Genomic DNA, 24744 nt, shown 5'->3' with positions numbered 1-24744 from the left:
CTATTTCTGGTGTTACTTTTTCTTGTTCTCTTTTATAGGCTGGGACCTCCAGAATGAAGGTGTGGATTGCTTTAGGAACTGGAGTGTTGTACTTGGTTTGGTGGGAATATATGTTATGGTAAAGGCTTGGCTGATAAACTATATTTGTTACTGGTTTTTGATTGTTCACTATAGTTAAGGCAATTTTGGTCTCTATTTACTGACAGACTTGTTTGGAACTTTTCTTTCCTTTTTTTCTTTTTCTTTCTTTCTTTTCTTTTTTTTTTTTTGGTCAGTCGTGAGGCTTGAACTCTAGGTCTGGGCACTGTCCCTGAGCTCTTTAGCTCAAAGCAAGAGCTCTACCACTTGAGCCACAGCACCAATTCTAGTTTTCTAGTGGTTAATTGGAGATAAGAGTCTCACAGACTTTCCTGCCTAGGCTGGCTTTGAACCACGATCCTCAGATCTCAGCCTTCTGAGTAGCTAGGATTACAGGCCTTGTTTTGGAACTTTTCTAATGAATATCATTCATTGGTGAAAGTTTCACTGCTCTTCAATAATCAGTCTTTAGGAAATGCAAATGCCTTTCCATTCTGAACTGGGTGAAAAAGTGTTTTGTTCTCAAAACCCCTCAAGCTAGCCTGAGGGTGAATCTGGGAGAGGTTAGAAGGCCCTTTAAGAGACCCTGGAAGAACATCACCTCTGCTGCTTCTGTGTAAAACCTTACCATGAAACTGGATAGAAGTGGTGCTGTGGCTCAAGTGGTAGAGCGCTCACCTTGAGCTGAAGAGTTGAGGGACAGCGCCCAGGCCCAGAGTTCAAGCCCATGACCAAAAAAAAAGAAAGAAAGAAAGAAACTGGATAGAAGGAGGATGCCTCCCTGGCACAGGGGAGGTGCTGAACTGTTTCTTAGTCTTAGTCCCTGTGGCTGTGATTCTCTGAGACTTAAGGGATAGCATTGGAAGCTACTGACACCTGTAATCCTAGCTACTCATGAGGCTGAGATCTAAGGATCTCGGTTTGAAGCCAGCCTGGGCAGGAAAGTCTGTGAGACTCTTATCTCACAATTAACCACCTGAAAACCAGAGGTGGTGCCGTGGCTCAAGTAGTAGAGCACTTGCCTTGTGCTGAATTGCTCAGGAACAGTGCCCAGGCCCAGAGTTCAGGCCCCACAACCAGAAAAACAAAAAAGGGATAGCATGCTGAAGGCTAATAATTAACCCCCAAATTCTTATTTGGGGTACAATTTACTTTAATGTTGTTAAAGGGCTCTTTTTGTAAAGAAGCATGTGTGCATGTCTATGTGTGGTACATGTACACAAATGTGTGTTTAAACCATGAAGAATACAATATGGCATGCCATCACTGGCTGTAGAAAAACTGGGAAAGCCAGATTTAGCAACTTGAGCCTGGAGGATCACCAATAATGGCTGACTGTCCACTGATGCCTTCTGTTGGCCAGCCGTGAGTTCCATTCATACATATTCTTTTTGGATAATAAACAAACTTTCCTTTGGCAAGAAAACTAATTTCTTCATTGCTCCATTTGGAATAATAATCACATCTTCCTCACAGGGAGGTCTCAGTGAGGATGGATTGAATTAACGTAGGAAAGTACTCAGCACTATGCCTGGAAAATAGTATGTATGTTTGCTAACATTTAACAATTGTTAGCAGTGGTGACGGTGATGAAGAAGATGACGGTGTCATGATGGTGATAAAGTAATTGATAATGCTGATAATGGTGATGATGGCAATGATAATAACCATTATGATGATAGTATGCTGATCATGGGAACAATGATTATGATAGTACTGGTGCTGGTGGTGCTGATGCTGGTGGTGATGACATGATAGTGATCATGGTAGTGGTGGTGATGATGAATCATAGTGATGATGATGGTGGTGGTGATGAAGGCGATGATGGAGATGGTGGTGGTGGTGATGATGTTGCTAAGGGTGATAATGATGGTGGTGGTGGTAATGGTGATGTTGCTGGTGATGATAGTGATGATGGTGACAATGATGGTGATGATGATGGTAGTGGAAAAGATGTGGATAATGATGATGATGGAGGTGGTGGTGGTAGTGGTGGTGTTGGCTGTGATAGTGATGGTAGTGACTATTATTAACTTCTCTGGATCTATTTATACATCAGGAAAAGAAGACGTGTTGTTTAGTTTCTAAGGCCTCTTCTGAGTAAGTGTCAATAAAATCTTTATCCAGGACCACATGTGAGCAGGGAGCTGGTACCCCTCTTCCAACCTGACTTTAACTTTTGTAGCTTAGTCCACGCAACACGTAGTTCAGGCCTGACTTCTACCATGATATGTGCCCCTGCAGTCTCCGCCAAATGACTGGTTTTCACTGAGCCATATCACAATAGAGCATGCCTGTTTGTACTTGTGGACCCAGAGACTTACAGAATAGTGGCCACGAACCTCCAGTCTTTCTAGGGGAGAACAGAAACTCTCCATATAACTGTGGGTAAAGCCCCACCTCCCTGGTCACCTGTTCACTTAGGTTCACTTTTAGAAGACTTGAAGCTTGTCTTTTTCAGAGGCAAAAATTCTTGCAAATATCCTTTCTCCTCTAGGAAGCAGTGGGCCTCCTGGAATTTACATGACGATGCTGTACTAGTCTAAAATGTTCTCCTTAGAATCCCTCCAGTAATGCTACTAGGTGCCAGAGGGGTGTGTATGTGAGTGTGTGTGTGTGTGTATGTGAAAGAGAGAAAGAGGCAGGCAGACAGACAGACAGACAGACAGAGACAGAGAATGATCTTAACTCTGGTCAGCACCCATCACAGGACAGCTAGTGATGTTGAGCACTGTCCTCTTGCCTGTCCCAGTGTGGGAGGCCTTACATAGTCACTGCTTATTCCCCATCTGCCATGTCCAGCTCCATCAATGACCTTGCATTCCACTGAAGAGGGAAGAGACAGCCCACGAGACTGAGCCATGCACATAAAATGAAAATGGCAGGGTTTCTGGGAAAGAAAAAAAATCCACAAGAACTATGGCTGATTGCTGACCTTACCTCCCCCTCTGCAGCCTGAGAGCATCTCCTGGTGGAGCAGGTGAGCCTTGAAATGAAGACTTGCAAGAACGAAAATAGAAGAACAGGACAGAGGAGCATCATCTCTCAAGAGCATAGGGGCTGCTGGTACATGTGCTATCCTCACTTCATTTGGGATGGTTATCACTGCCATTCAAAGTATTCTTTCCTTCTCCTCCTCCCCATACTCTCCTTCCACAGGAGCCTAAGGGACAGGAGTGCTGGGCAGGTGAGGACCAAGTTCTGACAGAGAGACAGGATCAGTTTGGCTCTTGAAGCATCTTCTTCCTGTTTGGCCATTCTGAGATGCTGAGGAAAACTCCATTCTGTTGGGGACCAGCAACCTATCTAAGCAAAAAGCCATTAGCAAGATGTCATTCCTCTCTGTTCAGATGTCTTTAATTAGTTAAATCCAGGTAGATAGATAGGTAGATAGGTAGGTAGATGATAGATAGATAGATAGATAGGTAGGTAGATAGATGGATGGATGGATGGATAGATAGATAGATAGATAGAAAAAACATAGCTTTATTTTTAAAGCCTCAATTTAAAGTACTTAGTGCAAATCGTAAGCATTATTTTCTTAGACTCAGCCAGGCAGGTTTTTCAATTTGTCACTCAAAGCTTCCTTTGAACATGAGAATCAAGATCCCTGTTAAACATAGATGCTTAAGGGTTTCTTAGCTGACAGACGTGCACAGAAGTGCTTCCAGAGAACTGCTAGGAGACAATGGGAGAGAAAAGAAAAGCTGTCAAAAACAGGTTCAACTTGCACAAAACCACAAGGCAACTCAAGTACTGCTGTCTCTGTAACATCCTCCTGCCATCAGTGGTCCTAGCCTTGCCACAGACCTCGCAGAGCACTGATTTGTGTGCTGAATCCAACTGGACCTGGCCAGTCAGAGATGCCCAGAGTCTGGACTCTAGCATCAGAAGGGCCAAGGTTACACTGTGAACATCAGCTCAGAGCCAGGTCTCTGAGCAGAGATGGACAGGGAGCTGCCACCAAAGAGTGACTGGGGACAACACTGGGTTGTCCCCTGGAAAAGAATTAGAAAGCCAGGCCGAGCTGTGCTCCCCAAGATCACACCAGAGGTTATGACAGTGAGGCCATCCATGTTCTCCTGAAGAGAAAATAACCATGTCTCCATTGGTGGGTATCACTCTAACTTTGCTTCCTAGCTACTGTGACCTGACAACTCTTGTTATCAGTGCAAGCTATTTGACAACTGGAAATTCCTCCTTTCTTAACTAATCTGCAAGCTTCTTAGGACCTTTGTGACATCTGTTTCAGGTACTGAGGGAAGGCAGGGTCTTACAGGAACATTTCCATACATCTTCTCCAGGTACTTAGTAACCCCAGAGCCTCTCAGGCATGACCCTTCATAATGGCCTGACTCCAGACACTGGTACCATTGATCCTCAGGGATTCTAGTGTTGTCCCCGCACCTGCACATATTTAAGATCCCTAGGGCCTTTAGGCACTGCCCTATGTACTGGTCCAGGTAGGTGCTTAGGGACCATCTCTGTTTGTCAGAGATGACAAGCAGTGCATGCCCCTACCCCTACATCTGTGGATATTTAGGGAACCTAGGGGCTCTAGGCACTGTCCCCAAACACTCTTCCAAGTACGTAAGGACTTAGAGCCTCAAGGCACTTTACCAGGTAACTTAGATAATACTGAATACATTAATTCCTTAGCTTATCACTTCTCCTTTGCTATCCAAGCCAAACTGCGCTGCAGTCTCACAAGGCAAACAAAGTCCCATGCCATGTTCATGGAGCTGACACTGTTGGGAACACTCATGGGACACTTTCAGACAGGATCAGGAGCACAGGAGAACGTAGGGCAGAGACTGCAACAAGGAAGGACAGGCCAGGTCTTCCCCAGGAAGGTGGCATTTCAATTGCCACCTGAATGTTGAGAAGCCCTTACAAGGAAAGGGGCGGGTATGGAGGGGAGGGGGGCTGGTGAGGGGAGAGCCTGGGGCCTGCAGAAAGTTGTCCTAGCTATGGGGCACAGTGCCATGTGAGGCATGCATGATCCATAACTCTATTCCTTTGCCACTTGCCAAAGACTTCCACCATGACCTCATCCTCATGACAGACCTGGCAGGGAAGGAGCAGAATACATGACATTCAGGAATTGATCCAGTCTATACCACTAATAAATACAATGAATACCTTCATCCCTTTCGTTTCTGTATTTTTTTAAAGGAGGGGGGAGGAATTCTTTCTAAAAAATTTGTGGCACTTTGAAAAATGTCATAGCATGGAGGTCTCTTCTGTAATGAGAATGGGTGTGACTGAACAATATGTCAGCTATTGTTTGCTTCTCTGGTTTGAGGAATAGACTGCTCAGCTTTGAATAAAGCCCATTTGCCTTGGTCCAAATGTCAAGATTTATGTTAAATTGGATTTCAGATGCTGAGTCTGTGCATACCACTTAGCAGAGCAAAGCAGCCAATACAAATAGCCCTCTCCTCGGCTGCATCAAGCCTGACCCAGTTAGACAAAATAAGGGTGATTTCAAATTCAAAGGCAGGGAACCAAGGTTAGATACTGTAAGTGGGGTCATCTGGGGAACCTAAACCAAGAAATAACAACCTGGAGTAGCCAAAGCGCCCCAACACACCCAATATAACAATCAGAGTCTGGCTTTGTTCTCCAGACCTGATTTCAGGTTTAAAGAGAGAGAATTGCATGGAAGTTTTCTCAACCAATCGACTTGCTCACTTAGGTTGGGTCTGAATTATTCTCCCAGACCCTAGATCAGGAACAGGGGCTTGTTGAATGTCCTGTGTACAGGCAGGGAGTGACAGCAAGAATGTGAGACTCCATCTCCAAAATAACCAGCAAAAAGCTAAGCTGGAGTGTGTCTCAAGTGGTAGAGCATTGGCTGAGCAAGTAAGATGAGTGAGATAAGGCCCTGAGTTCAAACCCCAGTATGGTCAACAACAAAAACAATGCATATACATGGCCCTGTTCACGAAAAGTTAAAAAAAAAAAAAAAAGAAAGAAAACAACCACCAATCTAGAACTCCAGATGGTGGTAGCACATGAGGGGTTCTGGGAAGCTACTCAGGCACTGAGTTCTGTTTTTGATCTGGGTTCTGATTTCACAGGTTGTTTACTTTGTCCAAATTTGCTGAGCTGGTAGCTTTGGACCTATGACATTCTCTATAGGTATATAGGGCTTGATATAAAAGTTGACATTGAAAAATTTAAACATGCTGCATGAAGGTTTCTAGAAGCTCTTGAGAGGGTCAGAAAGTGAGGCCTGAGTGCTGGGCACCAGTAGCTCACACCTGTAATCCTAGTTACTCAGGAGGGCTGAGATCTGAGGATCTCAGTTCAAAACCAGCCCGGGCAGGAAAGTCTGAGACCCTTATCTCCAATTAACCACCAGATATTCCCAGAGATAATTCTGATTTATCTAATCTTGGAAAAGAACCCAAAATATTGTCATTGCTATTAAATCTTATTACTGCAGTACTGGGGTTAGAACACAGGCTTTCTAGGCAGGTGCTCTATTACTTTAATCACACACCTTCCAACCCTTTCTACTTTCATTATTTTTCAAATAGAGTCTTTTTGTGGGGGAGGAGGGGCAGGGCTAGGACCAGCTGGACAATCCTCCTACTTACATTTCCCATGTAGCTAGGATGACAAGCACATTCCACTATGCACATCTTTTTATTGGTTGAGAAGACGTCTCAAGAACTTTTTTTTTTCTTCCAGATCTGTTTTTCCTCAACTCTGGGCTTATTAAAAATTGGTCTTTGATGATCCTTTGAGACAGGACAGGATATGACCACAGCCACTATGGCCAAGTGATGCTGAGACATAAAACCTTCTCAAAGGAAACAAGACTGCTGGGGAAGCTGGGGTCATGGCCACCAGACATGTCTTTAGTAGTCACTTGTACTATCCTGCCTCTGGAGGTTTTTAAGGCCTTTTAGGTTCTTTTTTTTTTTTTTTTTTTTTTTGGGTCCGGTCGTGGGGCCTGAACTCTGGGCCTGGGCGCTGTCCCTCAGCTCTTCAGCTCAAGGCGAGCGCTCTACCACTTGAGCCACAGTGCCACTTCTGACTTTTTTCTCTTTTGCTTATGTGGTGCTGAGGAATCGAACCCAGGACCTCGAGCATGCAAGGCAAGCGCTCTACCAATGAGCCACCTTCCCAGCCCCTTTTAGGTTCTTTAAGGCCATGGTCCACTTCTTTATATCTCCCAGGAGGGAGTAAATAGAGATAACTCCTCATCCATCCTCTTCTTGTATACCTTCTGTGACAGGGCATTCATTATTTCCATAAGTAATTCCTTTTGTGGAATTGGTCTCCATCTCTGCAACTGCTACCAAAGATGGGTTGGATGGACAGGGCCACTGTGCCTTCCAGTAGGGTACAGCTCTCCTTCCACTCCAGATCAGATTCAGGGGCCCTTGGGGAAATTCCTTCCATGTCTCTCCTCAAGCCTAAAATAGTCACTTCCTTCTTGAAGATGGGCAGCGGGAGCAGTGTAGGGTTGAGGTGAGCCGTCCACAGATGCCTGGTTTGGAAACATTCCTGGAAAGGTCATCATCTGCATCAATGACATTGGGCAAGGCACTTCCGACTGGTCACTCACCCTGGGGAAAGTCCAGAGGGAGCCGTGAATGCTGAAGTCATGAATAAATGTGTGCTCCTGGAGTCTGACTTCCATCTAAGGGAATCAGAGATTGTTTGGCAATAACATGGATGGCCACTATTCCAATGAACGTCAGGCTTTCGGTCCACACTGGAAGGGATATATGGCTCTTTCAATATGATAAATTAAGCTCTCTTCATGGTTGCCTGAGCAATCTCTGAATGGAAAAACATGCAGGGCACAGTTTGGAAGTGCCTGCAGGTAAGATCTCATACCTGCCACATTTTTTTGGTTTTGTTTGTTTGTTCTTGTTTTAGAAAAAAGCCCTGATGGGGATGTGGCCATCACGATCCTCTATGACATTCACAACTCCTCTCTCCTGGCCACCTTCTTTGTTCCATGCAGAGCTGGCCTGGTATAGGCAACCCCTCTTCTCCCCCAGAGATTCTACTTCTCTTCCCCTGTGCTGTTGACTGGAATGGATAACTCTGCTTGCACACAGCTGAGGAATGGGACCATTTGCTGGGAGCCACTTGACATAGGCAGCACAATCTTCATTGTCCTGTTGTCTCAGGCTGACTGTCCTGTGGACACCAGGTCTGGCTGACTGGCTGAGAATGTCTATGTCCTTATCAGGGCAATCCTCAGCAAATACTCTTGGGCAGCCTTGTGCTACTTCCAGTTTATAGGAAGCTGATATGACCAGGTCTGAGTGCCTGAATGGAACCTTCCCCAGAGGTCAGGAGAGAAAGTGCAAGGACATGGAAGGAGGGAAGAGTTTGGGAGACTTGCAGATATGTCCTGAAAAGCTATTGGATCTATTGAAATTCTCAAGGAGAGGGGAGTGGCTTGCCTGCCCACAAAGGAGCCCATAAAGTGTCACCTGGCCTCCCTCCCTCCTCAGGGGCTGCCAACCATGTCTCTGCATATGTTCAGAGAGTGCTGCTTCCTTTAGCAGGAAATAAAGGTCCTCCTGATTGGGATTGGCAGGACTGGGACTTTGGATGTTTCTCATCTGCACCAGAGGTTGCTGTTCATGGTGTGGTAACACACGGGAGCTTGTCGGAAATGGAGAAACCTGAGTCCTGTCCCAGGCCCGCTGAACTGGAATATGAATTGTAAATGATCCCTACAAATCTGGGCCCTTTGGCCCTAGAGAAGTTGTGCCTAGGAGTTTAGGAATGTCAGCTCTGGCTCAACGGAGGTCATCTCTAGGAAGAGCCATTAGAAGATGGTATTTGGCCAAATCTGAAACACAGCTAGATCAAAGTATACCAGTGCAATCAGAACCCTGAGCCCATGTAGGTTAAGGGTTGAAGCTCTGTGGTTGGGATGCTCAATAGTACATTGCTTATATAGTATAAATGTAGTCCTGGGTTCAATCCCCAGCATCACAAAGGAAAAAAAAAAAAAACATTGGCTCTAAGAAGGTATAGGTGGCTGAATTGTGATATCTCAGAAACTAAGAGTGTGACCTAAGAGTGTGGAAAAAAGGGTCTTAAGAGATACAATTGAAAGATCTTGAGATGAGAATCAGCTATGCGGGTCCCCTAAATTCAATGACAAGTGCCCTTGTAGCAGACAGAAGAAGAGGAGAGACAGAAAAAGAGAAGAAGGCTACGGGGAGAAAGAGGCAGAGAGTCGAATGATGGGGCCACTAGCCAAAGAACACATGTAACCATCCGAGTCTGGAAGAGGCAGGAAGGACCCTTGTACTCCAGGCCTCCAGAACTGGCTAACAACAACTCAGAATTGTGTAAGCCAGCAGTTGGTGGAAGCTTATTAACAGCAATCACAGGAAGCAAATAGCAAGGAAAATAGCAAGGAAAGACAAGAAGGCCAAAAGTAACTCAAGAAAGAAGCAATGATCCAACCAGTCCCCATGTACAGTAATCTCAGCTCAGTTCCCAGAATTAGCTGACTTCTATCTACCTCATTTCCTTGTTTCTTTTTTTTTAATGCTCCATGAAGCCTAGAAGCAGTCAGGTCTCAGGGCACCTGGTCTTGCATAGTTACTGATCACCAGACCAGGAAAGGCTCCCCAAATAGCTCCTTTGTGCTCCCACACATAGCTCTATTATTTGTTCCTAGTCCACCTTGTTTGGAAATTAGTTAAAGCACTTAAAATAGAACAAAACTAAATCATATTTTAAACTGCTACAGTATTACTTAAAAAGAGATGCTAACAAGTCTTTTGGCAAATGAGTTTAAAATGGCTCCATTTTCTGAGCTTAGAGGACCATATATTGTATTTTTTGGTTTTTGGTTTTTTTGTCAGTCGTGGGGCCTGAACTCTGGGCCTGGACGCTGCCCCTCAGGCTCTTCAGCTTAAGGCTAGTGCTCTACCACTTGAGCCACAGCACCAGTTCCAGCTTTTTCTGCTTATGTAGTGCTGAGGAATCAAACCCAGGGCCTCATGCATGCAAGGCAAGCACTCTACCACTGAGCCACCTTCCCAGCCCATATGTTGTTAATTTATTTATTTATTTATTTATTTATTTTTGGGTCTGGTCATGGGGTCTGAACTCTGGCCCTGGGCGCTGTCCCTCAGCTCTTCAGCTCAAGGCTAGTGCTCTACCACTTGAGCCACAGCGCCACTTCTGGCTTTTTTCTTTTTGTTTATGTGGTGCTGAGGAATCGAACCCAGGGCCTCATGCATGCAAGGCAAGCGCTCTACCACTGAGCCACCTTCCCAGCCCCACATATGTTGTTAATTTAAAGCAAGGTTTACAAGAAGTCCCTCCCACCCTCTTTTTTTTTTTTTAACTTAGGGCCCAGGCACTGTCCTTGAGCTCTTTTGCTCAAGGCTAGCATTCTACCACTTTGAGCCACAGCTCCACTTCTTGTTTTTTGGTGGTTAATTAGAGGTAACAATCTCATGGGCTTTCCTGCCCGGGCTGGCTTTGAACTGTGATCCTCAGATCTCAGCCTCCTGATTAGCTAGGATTACAGGCGTGAGCCACCAGCACCTGATTGGTCAAAAATCCAATATCCCTAGTGGATGCATAGAAACATGGGTAGTACCAAATCCTAAATATGCTGGTTCTCTTCTTATCCTGCATATAAAAGCTATTACTCAATTTGTAAATTAGGAATGATAAGAAATTACCAGTACTAACTAATAATAAAGTAGAACAATCAGAACAGTACAATGTAACAAGTTTGCCAGCATTACTGCTCTTGCACTGTGGAGCTATTATTGCATAAAATGCAGATTACGTAAGCTGGGTGCCAGTGGCTCACGCCTGTAATCCTAGCTACTCAGGAGGCTGAGATCTGAGGATCTCAGTTCAAAGCCAGCCCAGGCAGGAAAGTCCATGAGACCCTTATCTCCAATAAACCACTAGAAAACCGGAAGTGGCGCTGTGGCTTAAGAGGTAGAGCACTCGCCTTGAGCTGAAGAGCACAGGGACAGCGCCTAAGCCCAGAGTTCAAGACCCACGACTGACCAAAAAACAAAAAAAAACAACAGGTTACTTGAACACAATACTTGTTCCAATACTGTAACATTAAACTGATAACTAAGAAGGTTACCAAGTGACTAACAGGAAGGTAGCATATACAGTGTGGAAACTCTGGACAAATGGATGACTCAATTCCCAGGAGACATGGAAAGGGACAATGAGATATTTTATCATGCCACTCAGAGTGACATACAACTTGAAACTTATAGATTATTTATTTCTGGGATTTTCCATTTGATGTTTTCAGACCATGTTGACTGCAGATATTGAAAGCCAGGAAATCAAAACCACGGATAAGAGCTGAGGGGGGAAAAACAGCTAGAATTAAGATGTGGGGAAGAAAAGCAAGGAGAAAAAGAAGAGGAAAGGGAAGAAGAGGGGAGGGGAGAAAAGGACAGAGAACTGGATACCTAGGTCTATGGTTGAAGCTAGCAAGACCCACCTTTGTTCTCCCTTATCCTATAAGAAAATAAAGTTTCTTTTTTTAGGATTTTGCTTGCTTACTTTTGTCAAAGTTAACTTGGGTGGAATTTTGTCATCATGCGTAAAACCATCCTGTCTAATCTCATCTCCCTAGAAAATAACATGTTTTAAGTAGTGACAAGAAGAATGCAGATTTCACATCTTTTAAATTTTATTTTTCTATATTGCCTTTTGGTAGCTGGGATTACCAGTTTGTGCTGTTACACCCAACGAGATTTCATTTCTTTATGATAGCCTCAATGGAACCAGCGATATAGGCTTGCTGTCTGTAGCCTTCCACATCAGCCCTTCCTCCACCACCTAAGGGAAGAAGCCGACAAAAAATGAGAAGGAACAAACAGACCCTGACAACCATTCACAGCTGCCTGTTTGGTGCCATATGCTCAAGTGGAGATCCAAGCCGGCCCAGAATGGGTTTCTCATTGTCCCAGCTGTCCCCAGGCTCTGTGAGGGCAAAGACTGTGTTTTCACAGCCAGTTTCTGCCTGAGCATCCAAAAATGGAACCTTAAAGGGACTAAAAAGTACAAAGAGTATTCTTTTAACAATAACTGATGTTGAATGAGTCCTAACTCAGCTCTACACCTGAGGCTAAGGGATTTGTCTGCAGTAAGTCATTTAACCACCATAAGTATGTGTTGAGGGGGAAGGATTCTATTATTACCCTCCTTTTACAGGTGGCAAGACAGAGGCCCCAAGACTCAGTAATTTTCCCGAAGTCATAGGCTGATAGATTTGGCACTTTGAGTTTAATGGTAATACATTTTCCTGTCATTTCTTCACCTGAAAGCATTGATCCTGGGATTTTGGTGCATTTCAGCTCCTTTAAGATAGAAAAACAAAGAGAGATAACATGTGTCAGTACCATTAAATACTCTCTGTCTCTCTGTCTCTGTCTCTCTCTGTCTTTCTGTCTCTGTCTCTCTCTGTCTCTCTCTCTGTCTCCCCACCCCCTCTTCTTTTGCTGCTCAGCCAGGGGCTTGAAACCAGGACTCTAATGGCTTCTCTGAATTTTTTTTCTTTTTTATGCCATTCTCACTCCCACTGAGCTCTGCTTTCCTGAGAAAGCCGATGGTAGAGGGAGGAGGATTTGTGAGGAGCTCCAGTGCCCAGCCTGGCATTTCACAAGCCACCTGTGCATGTCTAATTGTGTTTTCTGTGTCAGAAGGGCAGCCTGGACTCGTCAGAAGCTCATTAGGACTCTAGCCAAGGGCTTGTTTGTGATTTCAGAGCTGAGCAAGGAAAGTGCTGGCTGGGTCTTTCTACTCCAAGTGGACCTCCTGCTGGGCAGTGAGTCAGGTGTCCACATCAGCACCCACTTCCCCCTGACCCTCTTGTTGTTTGTTTTTCTCAAGCTCTTGGGTGTTTTTTTCCCCTCTTTTCTTTTTCTTTTTTTTTCTCCTGAAGACAGAAGTAAAAAAAAATAAAAAAAATCCATGCCTCCCAAGGTAGGAAGAGACTAGATTTTTTTTTTCTGGTCCTTCCAGAAGCAGTGTGAGCTCCACTAGTCCTTCTGCAGGGGGAGTAAGCCACATCAAAGCAAAGAACTCTATCGCCTCACATCCCTGGGTGGAAGGATGCCAGCCAGCAAATGGGCACCTGCCATAAAGCTGTATATGTTCCTATGGTAACGCCTAAGCCCAGTACTTTGCTTGCAATTAGGGCATCCTGCCAGCAGAAGGACTATGGGACCAAAGTAGCAAGACTTCCATCTTCAGCCCGATGAAATGTCAGCAAGACTAAATCTTTCCTAAGAATGTTTTTAATTTGTTTTTCCCATTATAGCAAGACATATATACCGTGTGTATGCCGGTACTGGGGCTTGAACTTGGGGCCTATATGCTACTGTCTCAGTGCTTTTTCACTCAAGGCTGTCTGTCTATCACTTGATCTACAGCTCCATTTCTGGCTTTTTGGTGGTTAATTGGAGATTAGAGTCTCATGGACTTTTCTGCTCAGTCTGGCTTCAAACGGTACTCCTCCGATCCCAGCCTCCTGAGTAGCTAGGATCACATGCATGAGTCATGGACCCTAGCTGGCCACCCTTCTGTTGCAGTTGTAATAACAGAGCCCCTCAGTCTCTCATACAACTGGCTTCACTGAATCTCATATGTAAATGTGCAATCCATTGGAAGTGAGCTAAAAAGGAGATCTTTGCTGTAATGCATATCTGTAACCCAACTTGGTTACTGCTGGGATTTTCTTTTTAGGGCAAGAAGAGGGTGACTTTATGAGAAGGGAGACCTTTCCAACCCATCTGTCTGTGACAGCTGAGTGGAGGGCAGAAAAAGTGATGTTCTAAAATTGGGCCCAGGGAGCTCATGCTAAACCCCAGGAGGATATTGCTGTGGGCCCAGCAGAACCAGAACCAGGATGGGCAACACTGAATGACCCCACCACTCAATCATCTTGCTGTAACTGACCAGTGTTGTCCAAACCCAAGACACAGATACAGGGCCTGCTCACCCCTCCTGCTGCCCTGCTACCCCTGGAGGATGGCCCTGTTTGATGTGATCAAGGATTCTTGACCATCTTAGCCACCAACTCACAGCTCATCAGCACCCTTGAGGCCATGACAGGTGGGTTTCCTATAGCCTGGGAACTAGCCCTGAGCTCATCCTGGGAAATGTGACTCATAACTGAATGGGGGCTCTGGTAGCTCCCAGAAGCCTTAAGTAGCTGACTTCTTACATCTTCAGATAAGGATCCACGATGCAGACATCCCTTTGCAGGCAAACACTCTTCCCTCCAGGTGTGGCAGACCCACTGACGCATTCTCCCTCACCCAGATTAACCCAAGCACACACAGGCATAGACCCACAAAAAAACCTTGCCTCCCAGGAGAAGCTGGGAGATAAGGACAGAAGAGAAGAATAGGGGAACTAGGGAGACAGGGTTTGATGGTCTGTATAACAGCCACAAGATGACCCCCCCCCAGGGGTGGAAGCATTTGAGAGGAGAATCTCAGTCCTCACACACTGAACTTGGGAAGAATTCACAGGGAGCTTCAAGAATGAGAATCCTTGGGTGGGGACAGGAGAGGGAAATACTGGGAGAGAATGAGGGAAGGGGTAACATGTCCAAAAAGAAAAATACTCGTTACGTGACTTATGTAACTGTAGCCCCTCTGTACATAACCTTTATAACAATAATAAATTTTTAAAAACATATATCAAGCCATTTTTCTGCTTCTCATACTCCAGGCTTCTCATTTCCAATAAAGTACAATGCGATCTTGGGACAGGCTTTCAGAGGCTCTACCATCCGCAGATCTGCAAGTTAGAAGGAAGATTTCATCACAGTAAAAGGTAGGAAATGACCAGTGTCCAAAGAGGGGCAGCAGAGTGGAGCATCTGACATAGCCACTTACTTTCTCAATTTTCCAAAAACCTCGCCCTAGGAGATCCTTGTGGCCCTCACAGGGAGGAAGGGGGACAGATAGGAAGCTGAGAGGAATCTTGAAGACTAGGTTGGAGATGAAGCCTTTCCTGCTGCTTTTTGTTGGCCACAAGATAAATGCTGAGTCAGGAGACGGGGAAATAGGTGGCACCTTTTTTCCCCCTCTTCTTGGCATAGAACCAAGGATCTTATTCATGCAGAGCAAGTACTGTACCAACACTGAGCTCCATCCTTTACTCAGCCACTATCTTATGATGGGAGGAACTGAAAGTCACATTGGGAGGTTGTGGATGTAGGGAAATATTGGAGAATTGGGACCGTTTTTCAATGTTTCACACTGCCCCAAATGTTCCTTTTAAGTTGAGGATAAAGTAGGGCAAGTATCATGAACAATTTATGTTAGAAGCCTAGAGGACACACTTGTGTCTTTCCAAAACATCAGAATTTATTGAATAACAAAAGCTACATCAATCTCATTGATATGAATCTACCAAGTACTACTAATGTCATTTGATAGTGGTGAGCCATTTGCAGCAGATTCTTTTATTCCTATCTTTAAAAAGAATTGTTAGTGTCATAAAGCTGATGTACAGAGGGGTTATAGTTAGATAAGTAAGGTAACGAGTACATTCCTTTCTGGACAAAATGAACATTTTCCAAAAATGAACATTCCATTTTGTCACCCCTTCCCTTGCTCTCAGTTTTTCCCTCCTGTCCCAACCCACAGTGGTATAGTTCATTTTCAATAGTGTCTAGTGAGTACCACCACTGAATTTGTTCACCCTTTGTCCCTCCATTTCTGTGCTTTTACTCCTATCTTAATTACTAATATGAACTCTCAGATCACACATGCTACTTCACAATGATAATAGGCTACAGAATAGCTTAAGGAAGAGTTAGATAGGCTGTAGCATCCAAAGAGGGCTTGCTGAAGGCAGGAGCGAGGAGCTGATTACTGAGACAAAGAGAGTCACTACAAATGAACATATAAGATATGAATGTAAGGAGTCTAGTCCCAAGCTGTGAGGCCAGGTGGTGTCAAAACATAATGATTAAGGCTCAGAGCTGATTCCAAGCTTATTAGTCCCAGATGGACAGGCTGATTTAAATGGGTTATATCAAGCAGAAAGGCTTGTATTGAGTTGAAGCCCCAGGGACAGAGTTGGAAATTTGTTACCTATCCACCCATAGCACGCACCTTGGTTGGTCTCATGATGAGTGTGTAAGTGTCATTGTACCTCAATGACAGGTGCCTCTCCTTCTATATGATCCAGATATGGAAGCTGTATCATTCCTTGATCCAATCTGTAGGATAGACTCTTGAGCCTGATTGTTCTGATAAGCTCTTAATAAATCCATGAGTTTAGTGGATACATTTATAAGTCAAAGTCTTCTATTAGTCTTACATGGTTTGTGCCTGACAAACAGAGCTGTTTCCTTGTACAAACAAGATGCAGAGTCATCCTGCCTCAACATTTGACTCAAAATGGAGCAGCAACCTGCTGTTTTATAAAATGGAGTCACTCGGTGTCAATCAAAGCCTGAAAGCTACCATTCTATACAATGAGGAGTAACTTTGAGCCCGGGAACAGCCTGATCTCCACAGAAAGTAAATAATAGGCAAATAAACACATCGTTAGAACTCTTGACTAACGGCCCATTTTTGAAACTATCTCCCATCTCTTGGAGATTTGAGTAATCGTGTTAGAAATCTATCTACTGGACTGCAGAGATTCCAAAGAATGCAGCCTTCCAGCCATTCTCCCCAAGCTTCCAGGTGTGCAGGAAAGCTGTCTTGCCACCCCCAGACCACTCCAATCACTAGGTAAAGCCACATGGAGTAGAAGGTTTGCTGATGGGGGCCTCACTGAAATCAGATCTAATCAAAATGATGTTCAGCCATTGTGTTTTGGAATACAATAATCACCTGGAGCAGAAAATTGAACTCGGCTGGCTTATCTGATTCCAGAACCTAACACTAGGAAAGTATCAACTCCCAGACCAAAAGAGGATTAGTTTGCCAGCCCCGGAGTGATACTACAAAGGAAGCTCTATAATAACTTCATGTATTTTCTGTGCCAGTCCCAAGAATTGAACTCAGAGCCTGGATGCTGTCCCTGAGCTTTTTTTGCTCAAGGCTAGAACTCTACCACTTGAGCCACAGCTCCACTTCTGGCTTTTTGGTGACTTTCCTACCTCAGGGGTTTCAAACCAAGTTCTTTAGATCTCAGCCTCCTGAGTAGCTAGGATTACAAGCATGAGCCACCTGCACCTGGCTTATATAATAACCTTGTCTTTTGAAAATGAAAAAAGAGTCTGAATGCAAAGGGGACACTTAGGACCCTATAGAGATAGGCCAGACCCCAGTCAACACACTTAACCCCTCGAGGCATGCACCTGTCCCCATCTCTGGGCATGTGCGCATAAGCATTTCTGACCCCCACCCCAGCCCCATTCCTACTTTCCAGCCATTCACATGCACCTCAGGCCCAAGAGAGGCAGCTGCCCAACCTCCTGTTTTCATGTTCTCCTCAGCCACAGTTTTCTGCCCAAGGCTTCTTTCAGAGACGTCATTAATAATAATGCGAATGGCTCTTGCCCTGCCGGAAGTGAAGATGACGTGGTTACTGGACTCAGGTCGGAGTGAGTAATTATTAGCTTTTTTTGGTCCTTATTCCTTCAGTGGACAAATTGCATCCATCGTTGGCAGCTCATTTGGTTTACATTAAAAGAAAATGCAAATACAGGACACAATAAGAAACAGGCCATGACTCAGTGGCTGGTCTCTACCACATCTGCTCCACAGCGCTGGAGCAGTGGGGCGGTGAAGTCTGTATGGGGAGTGACACAATGGTAGATGCACGCTGAGACCTCTTGGTGAGCTTTGTGTTTCATATATTTTCCAAGATTTTGTGTATCCCACTCAGCACCTCTGGGTGATTCAGCAAGGGTTACCTTTTAAACTAATGCTGTTTCAGATGAATGACACCTGCAAAATCATGGTCAGGAGAAAGGTGTCTGGCTAAGGTCTCTTGCATATAACCATTGCTCCAATCTGGCAGATCCACCACCACTGGCAGAATGTCCAGCCTGCAGTAACGTTCAGTATTGTGAAGGTTTGGAGTCCAGGTCACAGGCTGGTAAGAGAATTTAACAAGAAAGGAGGATAGTCGAAACAAAGGCTTGTTAGGACATGGGTTCAAGGGAGACACTATGGGCTTAGTGGTAGAGTGCTTGCCTAGCATGCATGAAGCCCTGGGTTTGATTCCTCAGTACCACATAAACAGAAAAAGCAGAATGTGACACTGTGGCATAAGTGGTAGAGTGCTATCCTTGAGCAAAAAGAAGCTCAGGGAGGAAGTGGCGCTGTGGCTCAAGTGGTAGAGTGCTCACCTTGAGCTGAAGAACTGAGGGATAGCACCCAAGCCCAGAGTTCAAGCCCCACGACCAACAACAACAACAAATAATAATAATAACAATAATAAAAAGAAACTATTTTGTGGAATCTACTGATTGGCTGTTTCTTGCACCATAGTTTAAATTTTTATCTCAGAAAAGTTTGAGCCCTGGTTTTCATATCTGTGTCCTGTGGGGCTGGGAAGGTGGCTCAGTGGTAGAGCGCTTGCCCTGCATGCATGAGGCCCTGGGTTCGATTCCTCAGCACCACATAAGCAGGGGGAAAAAAAGCCGGAAGTGGTGCTATGGCTCAAGTGGTAACATTCTAGCCTTGAGCTGAAGAGCTGAGGGACAGCACCCAGGCCCAGAGTTCAGGCCCCATGACCGAACCCATAAGAAAAAATAAAATCATATCTATGTCCTTTCTGGCCCATATCCTGGCTTTGACATGCTTCCTCATTCCCCCTAGACCTTGGTGTTTCACTGTCTGCCCTGTCACCTTAAATGAAGCCTCTTCCACATTCTGTTTTGTAAGGTATTAAAATAAGCATTAAGCTGGTGGCTCACGCCTGTAATCCTAGCTACTCAGGAGGCTGAGATCTGAGGATCGCAGTTCAAAGCCAGCCCAGGCAGGAGAGACCGTGAGACTCCTATCTCCAATAAACCACCAGAAAAACCGGAAATGGCACTGTAGCTCAAGTGGTAGAGCGCTCGCCTTGAGCTGAAGAGCTGAGGGACAGCGCCCAGGCCCAGAGTTCAAGCCCCACGACCGACAAAAAAATAAAATAAAATAAAATAAGCATTAAAATTTAAAATCAACACTTTAAAACAATGGCAGGGGTCTGGGAAGGTGGTTCCGTGGTAGAGTACTTGCCTTGCATGCATGAAGCCCTGGGTTTGATTCCTCAGCACCACATAAGCACTGGCTCTAGTGGTAGAAGAGCTGAGGGACAGCACCCAGTTCAGGCCCCACAACCGAGAAGGGGGGTGGGGGGGAGACAATGGCAGACCTGAATTTAATTGATTCTTCGTTTCTCTGGCTTCTTTAGTTACAAATCCTCTTTTCAGGGGCTGGGAAGGTGGCTCAGTGGTAGAGCGCTTGCCTTGCAATGCATGAGGCCCTGAGTTCAATTCCCCAGCACCACATAAGCAAAAAGAAAAAAGCCGGAAGTGGCGCTGTGGCTCAAGTGGTAGAGTGCTAGCCTTGAGCTGAAGAGCTGAAGGACAGCACCCAGGCCCAGAGTTCAGGCCCCACAACCGGACCCAAAAAAAAAAAAAAAAGCATATCCTCTTTTCAGTTAGACAAAGCAGAAGTGTGCCCAGATAAAACACTACATGTCCCATCTTCCCTTGTGGCAAAGTAAGACCATGAGATTACATTTTAACCAATGCGATAAAAGTACAGGTTATAGGCTTTGTGCCTTTTATAATTCCCCTCTCTCCCTCCAGCTATCTGGAACCAGGGTGGTTCCAGCAGCTATCTGGATAATTCCTTTTTATTAATAGCTCAAGTTTATCCCTCACCTATCCTTCTCTCGCCTATCTATATTTTTGAGAAGAGGCTGGCCTAACCTTATTATGTCCCCCAAGGTGGCCTCCATTTCATGATCCTCCTTTCTTGGATTCCCAATTGTTGGAATTATAGGTATTTGCCACTATATCCAGCTCAGTCAGTGGCCATCTTAAACTAGGAATTGACCTTAACAGTGGCTGTTGGATAGTACAGAAGAAGGAGAGCAGAAGCCTGAGTCCTTGTTAGTTCTCAGGAACTATGAAACTAGGTCTGAACAAGTTACCTCCTGACTTATTTTCCTTAAGTAAAAGCAAACTTCCTTACTGCAGTCCTGGTAATCATGCAGTTTTATTATAGGCCACTAACTTAATCCTGAGGCTGTTTGTCTTGGAAAAACAAAATAAGTGGTAATCTGGTTATATACTCTTTTCTTCTGTAATAGATATTGTGATATAATTCACAAATCATAAAAGCACTCTGTGTTAATAATGGCACAGAATTACATCCCTTCTCTCTGCAGTCCAGTAGCACATGCCCTGCTTGGATCTTGGTTTCTTTTCTTTTTCTAGTGTTGGTAGATAGAACTCAGAGCCTTATGCCTATGAGGCAAGCTCTCCGCCACTGAGCCATACCATCCACCCTCTGCTGTGAGGTTTAACTTGCAGAAAAGTAAGATGTCTGCTTAAAAAAAAATACAGGAATAAACTCCAGGAGATCAAAGTCAGTTAGGATATCCCATCCCGAAAGTAAAAAAGGAGACACATGCACTTGCTGACAAAGACCCATCAACTCAGCAATGTCCTTCTTTCCTGTTTTCTCTCTGTACCTCTTTTCTCTCCCTGTAAAATTCCTTTTCTATACTTGAGTTCCTTGAGGTGGATCTAAATTCATAACACCTTACTTGAAAAAACCAAATTCCTTTCTCCCAAAATCTCAAGTATTGGCTTTTGAGCAAGTAGCCAAATCTGCTTTATTTATTTAGTTAGTTAGTTATTTGCCAATCCTGGAGCTTGAACTCGGGGCCTGGGCACTGTCCTTGAGCTTTTGCTTAAGGCTAGCACCTTATCACTGAAGCCACAGTGCCCCTTCTTGATTTTTCTGTTTATGTGGTACTGAGTAATCAAACCTGGGGCTTCATGCATGTTTAACAAGCACTTTACCACTAAACTACATTTCTAATCCTTCATAGTCTTTCTTAGTGTGTCTGTCTCAGTTTCCCTCAGTGGCTCTGAGTTTAAGGGTTGTTATGCCTTGAACTGTTCTCTGATTGGCTGTCTCTATTATAATTAGGTGCGTTGGAAGGTAACCCTTTATTGGTGAGATCAGGTACCTCTGCCCAAGGAAGCCTAGATTTCATTTCCTGAGTCTAACAGCCCCAGGTATCACAGAATCCCACAGGGCTAATGACAAAATTGGCTTTTTTGTAATTCTAGAATCAGGCAACTTACCATTTTGTTGGGGAAGGAGGGGAAGAAAAAAGAGTGAGTTTCAATGAGCTAGGAAAGGGACTTTGTGTTTTACAGACAGAGAAAAGCTAGAGAAAGTAGAAACAAAGAGCAAAAAGATGGGTCATTTCAGAATCTTATCCTTGTAAGGAGCTGGATGAACAGAAAAACAACTGATTGGTTAGCATCAGGTTATTCCAGGTAATTGTTATGACAGGATCAAGGGAGAGAACTTCATTAACATGCCAAACACTGGTTTGTTTAGGAAAGTTAGCTGCTGTCTTTCTAATCCTGATTTCTAGGAAGGTCAGATAAAAAGCTAGATTTCAGAGAGCAACTTCTGTGAGTCTCTGTTTTGATTTTCCAGCCGGTTACTTTAGCTTACTTAGCCTGAACAAAGGCCTCCTTTGTTTATTTGGCCAAGGTATTCAGAGAATTCCTTTCACAGACAGGGTTCATGGTAGAATTGGACCTCTATTGGTTCTTCCAGCCTGGGACTGGTTCTCAATCCCAGTAGTCCAAACGTTTGTCCAAAGGCTGAAGAATTACTGTGGTCTCTTCTGCGTGCGTAGCTGTGTGTATTAGTCAGCTTTCTGTCATTGTAACAAAATACCGGAGATAATCAATTAATGAAGAGGGAAAGTTTATTTAATGGCTTAGAGTCTAGTCCCTTAGTCCCTGATAGGGCAGACACATTGCTTATAGAACTGGAGGGCAGAGGTGGGGGGGAGGGCCAGCACATTGTCATGGGAATGAGTAGTTTAACAAAGTGGCTCCTAGACATAAGTAAAAAGAGATAGAGGGAGATGCTGGGGTCCCATTATCCCCCTTTGAGGGCATGGCCACAGTGAGTAGAAGGCCTCAGATGCATTCTCCTAATAGCACCATGCTGGAAACCATGTATCCTTTGGAGGACATTCCTGATCCTAGCACTATGTCACCCTGGAGGACCCAGTAGGGTCAGACTGCCAGATTTCTCTCTTATAATTCAGATCTTTATTCCAAGACTGTGTCCCATAGTTTTTAGGGAAGGGGTTTGGGGAGGGGGGGAAGGATGGGTGAATGAGGAGGGCACTTCGCGGGCTCTAGGCCACAAGTCCCAGAGGCTTCAAACTCCCAATACCCAATGAAAAATGACTCATCTGTCAAAGAAGAGGACTTGAGCACAGTCCAGCTATGAGCCGCTGAGTCCATTCCTCCATGTGTGACCTGACAGGGAAGCAGAGATGGCCCTCACCCCCCAAGGATGATGCTTCTGGTTCTGTATCATGCCTGCTGAGCTGTTGGGAGCCCAGCTGAAACTATTTTGCTTTGTACTTCAGAGGAACAAAACAGTGGATTGGTTTGAGGTTTACAAGTCGGCATGAGTCATTTCGGTCCAGACCCACTTGAACCAAGGACTGAGGCAGCTGGGAAATGTCCCCATGGCCGCAGGGAGTCCTTTGTATTAGGGTGGATTTGTCTTTCATTGGTAGAGATACAGGGTTTTTCTAATGTTTTTCCTAATTTTTAGTTTTGTGTGAACAGATTAATACTGAACAGTGACATAGGCCCATTACTTATAGTGTGACGGGGAACTTTCTTCTTACAGTAAGCACAAAAGATGGCAATGGGTAGCTTGCCTGTTTTCTACTGAGGTAGTAGCATGGAGAGCTTTGTTGTAAGATCTAGGAGGGTTGAAAGTGGGGAGTGCTTTGAGCCACTGGTTTTTATCAATGCTTCTTATTTTGGTGGTACTGGCTTTTGAAGTCAGAGCCTCATATTCTCATATTCAGCTTTCTTGCCTGAACCATACCTCCAGCCTGGTTTTTTAACTGGTTATTTTGGAGATAGAGGCTTGTGGACTTTTCTTGCCCTAACTGACCTCAAACTTTGATCCTCCAGATCTCAGCCTTCTGAGTAGCGAAGACTATACTCGCATAAGCCTCTGGGGCTCAGTTCTTATTGATATCTTAATCCACAGTTGCTCCACAATTGCCCTTGTTGCTCTGGGCCTGGCCTAAAGCTAAGTTGAAGACCCCACTGTAAGCCCCTCCCATGAGAAGCCACCAGGTTGGCAAAGTGGGGGTAGGAAGGAGGGAGGAAAGAGATGGCTATCACAGAGTCCTTTCAGTGATCTTGCAGGGCTCATTCTTGAAACTACGGTGCCTTGAGTGGATGCAGAGGAGGAGCTGGGGTAAGAGAGAAGGCTTCCCATAGGAGGTGCTTTCCTGGAGAGGTTTGGAAAGACAGGTGGGTTTCTTAGGGACATCCACATAAAAAGAAGAGCCGGAATGAGGACAAGCAGCTGGCTTCTCCCTGAGAAAGGACTGTGGGAGAGAAACCAGGAAGAATGTGGTAAACCTGAATGGTGAATAAACATATTAATCAGAGAAATGCAAATGAAGACCACAGTGAGCTAGCTTCTTATACCCACAGCCTTGGCAAAAGATGAGAAATGTGACGGGTTATCATGGTTTGGCAAGACTCTGACCAATTGCCCCGCAGTTGGTAAGTTATTGTTAGGAGCACTTGGAGAACTATGCAACCCTGTGTGGCCAAGTTCAAGGATCCCTGCTGCCCAGTCATTCCATTCCCAGGGTGGACACATGCTTCAGAGAATTGGAACAGCAGACGGAAGTCACTGTGTGTGGGTATATATACAGATAAGGGGTATATGTACATCAAGGTCCAGTGACAGTTTGCAATTTTAGAAGTCTATATATGTGAGTCCATGTGCTTCTGTCCCCAAACACATCTGGAGCCAGCTTTAACCAGGGAAACTAGACTGTGGGCCCAATGCCTATTCAGTCATGGTGGCCAGCACGACAAACAATGCTGCTAGCTTCAGCTAGCTGGAGCTCCTTTCAAGACCCACTGGAACCATAAAGGCTAGGGATAGGAAGATGGTGTTGCCCAAAAGGAAATGGGGGACAAAAGAATACCCTAGTGTTGACCTTCCTGGGACCCCTCACATCACTTCTAACTTGTTCTTGGGTCTCCGCCACAGCTACTACGTACTTGAGAAGCTCATACCTGGTTCTTCAGTCCCTGCTGCCCCTTCCCCGGTGGGGCCTTGGAGTTCAGGGCCCTGTGCCTCACAGTCCAGGGCAGCCAGAGCCAGTGATGAGGAAGTGAGATAGAAGGCTCCGCTCCCTAGCCTCAGCATTCAGGTGTGATTGACAACTGAGAACCCCAAGATGAGGCCTATACCAGGCCCTTCCCACTTGCTTCCCCGTCCCAGGAGCAGACAAACCTTTGCATCTGCATTTGTTTCAGGGCATCCAACCTAAGTCAGGTACTGTTTTATCGAAAGAAAGTGACCAAGAGGAGGAGGAGGGAAGAGATCATAAATGTGAATCGGTCAGCAGGCCTCTCCTGACTTCTGTTACTTCATTATAAACAAG

At 45.0% G+C, this 24744-nt stretch overlaps 1 pseudogene; it reads left to right on the top strand.

Annotated features, from left to right (window-relative positions):
- The first annotated feature begins 1875 nt into the window (after positions 1-1875).
- Positions 1876-24744, top strand: part of LOC105985711 — a 30631-nt pseudogene continuing 7762 nt past the window's right edge.

Source organism: Dipodomys ordii, unplaced genomic scaffold (genome assembly GCF_000151885.1).
Source record: "Dipodomys ordii isolate 6190 unplaced genomic scaffold, Dord_2.0 Scaffold31, whole genome shotgun sequence".
Classification (NCBI taxonomy): Eukaryota; Metazoa; Chordata; class Mammalia; order Rodentia; family Heteromyidae; genus Dipodomys; species Dipodomys ordii.
The sequence above is the reverse complement of the archived record's forward strand: the minus strand, read 5'-3'. Positions and strand labels throughout refer to the sequence as shown.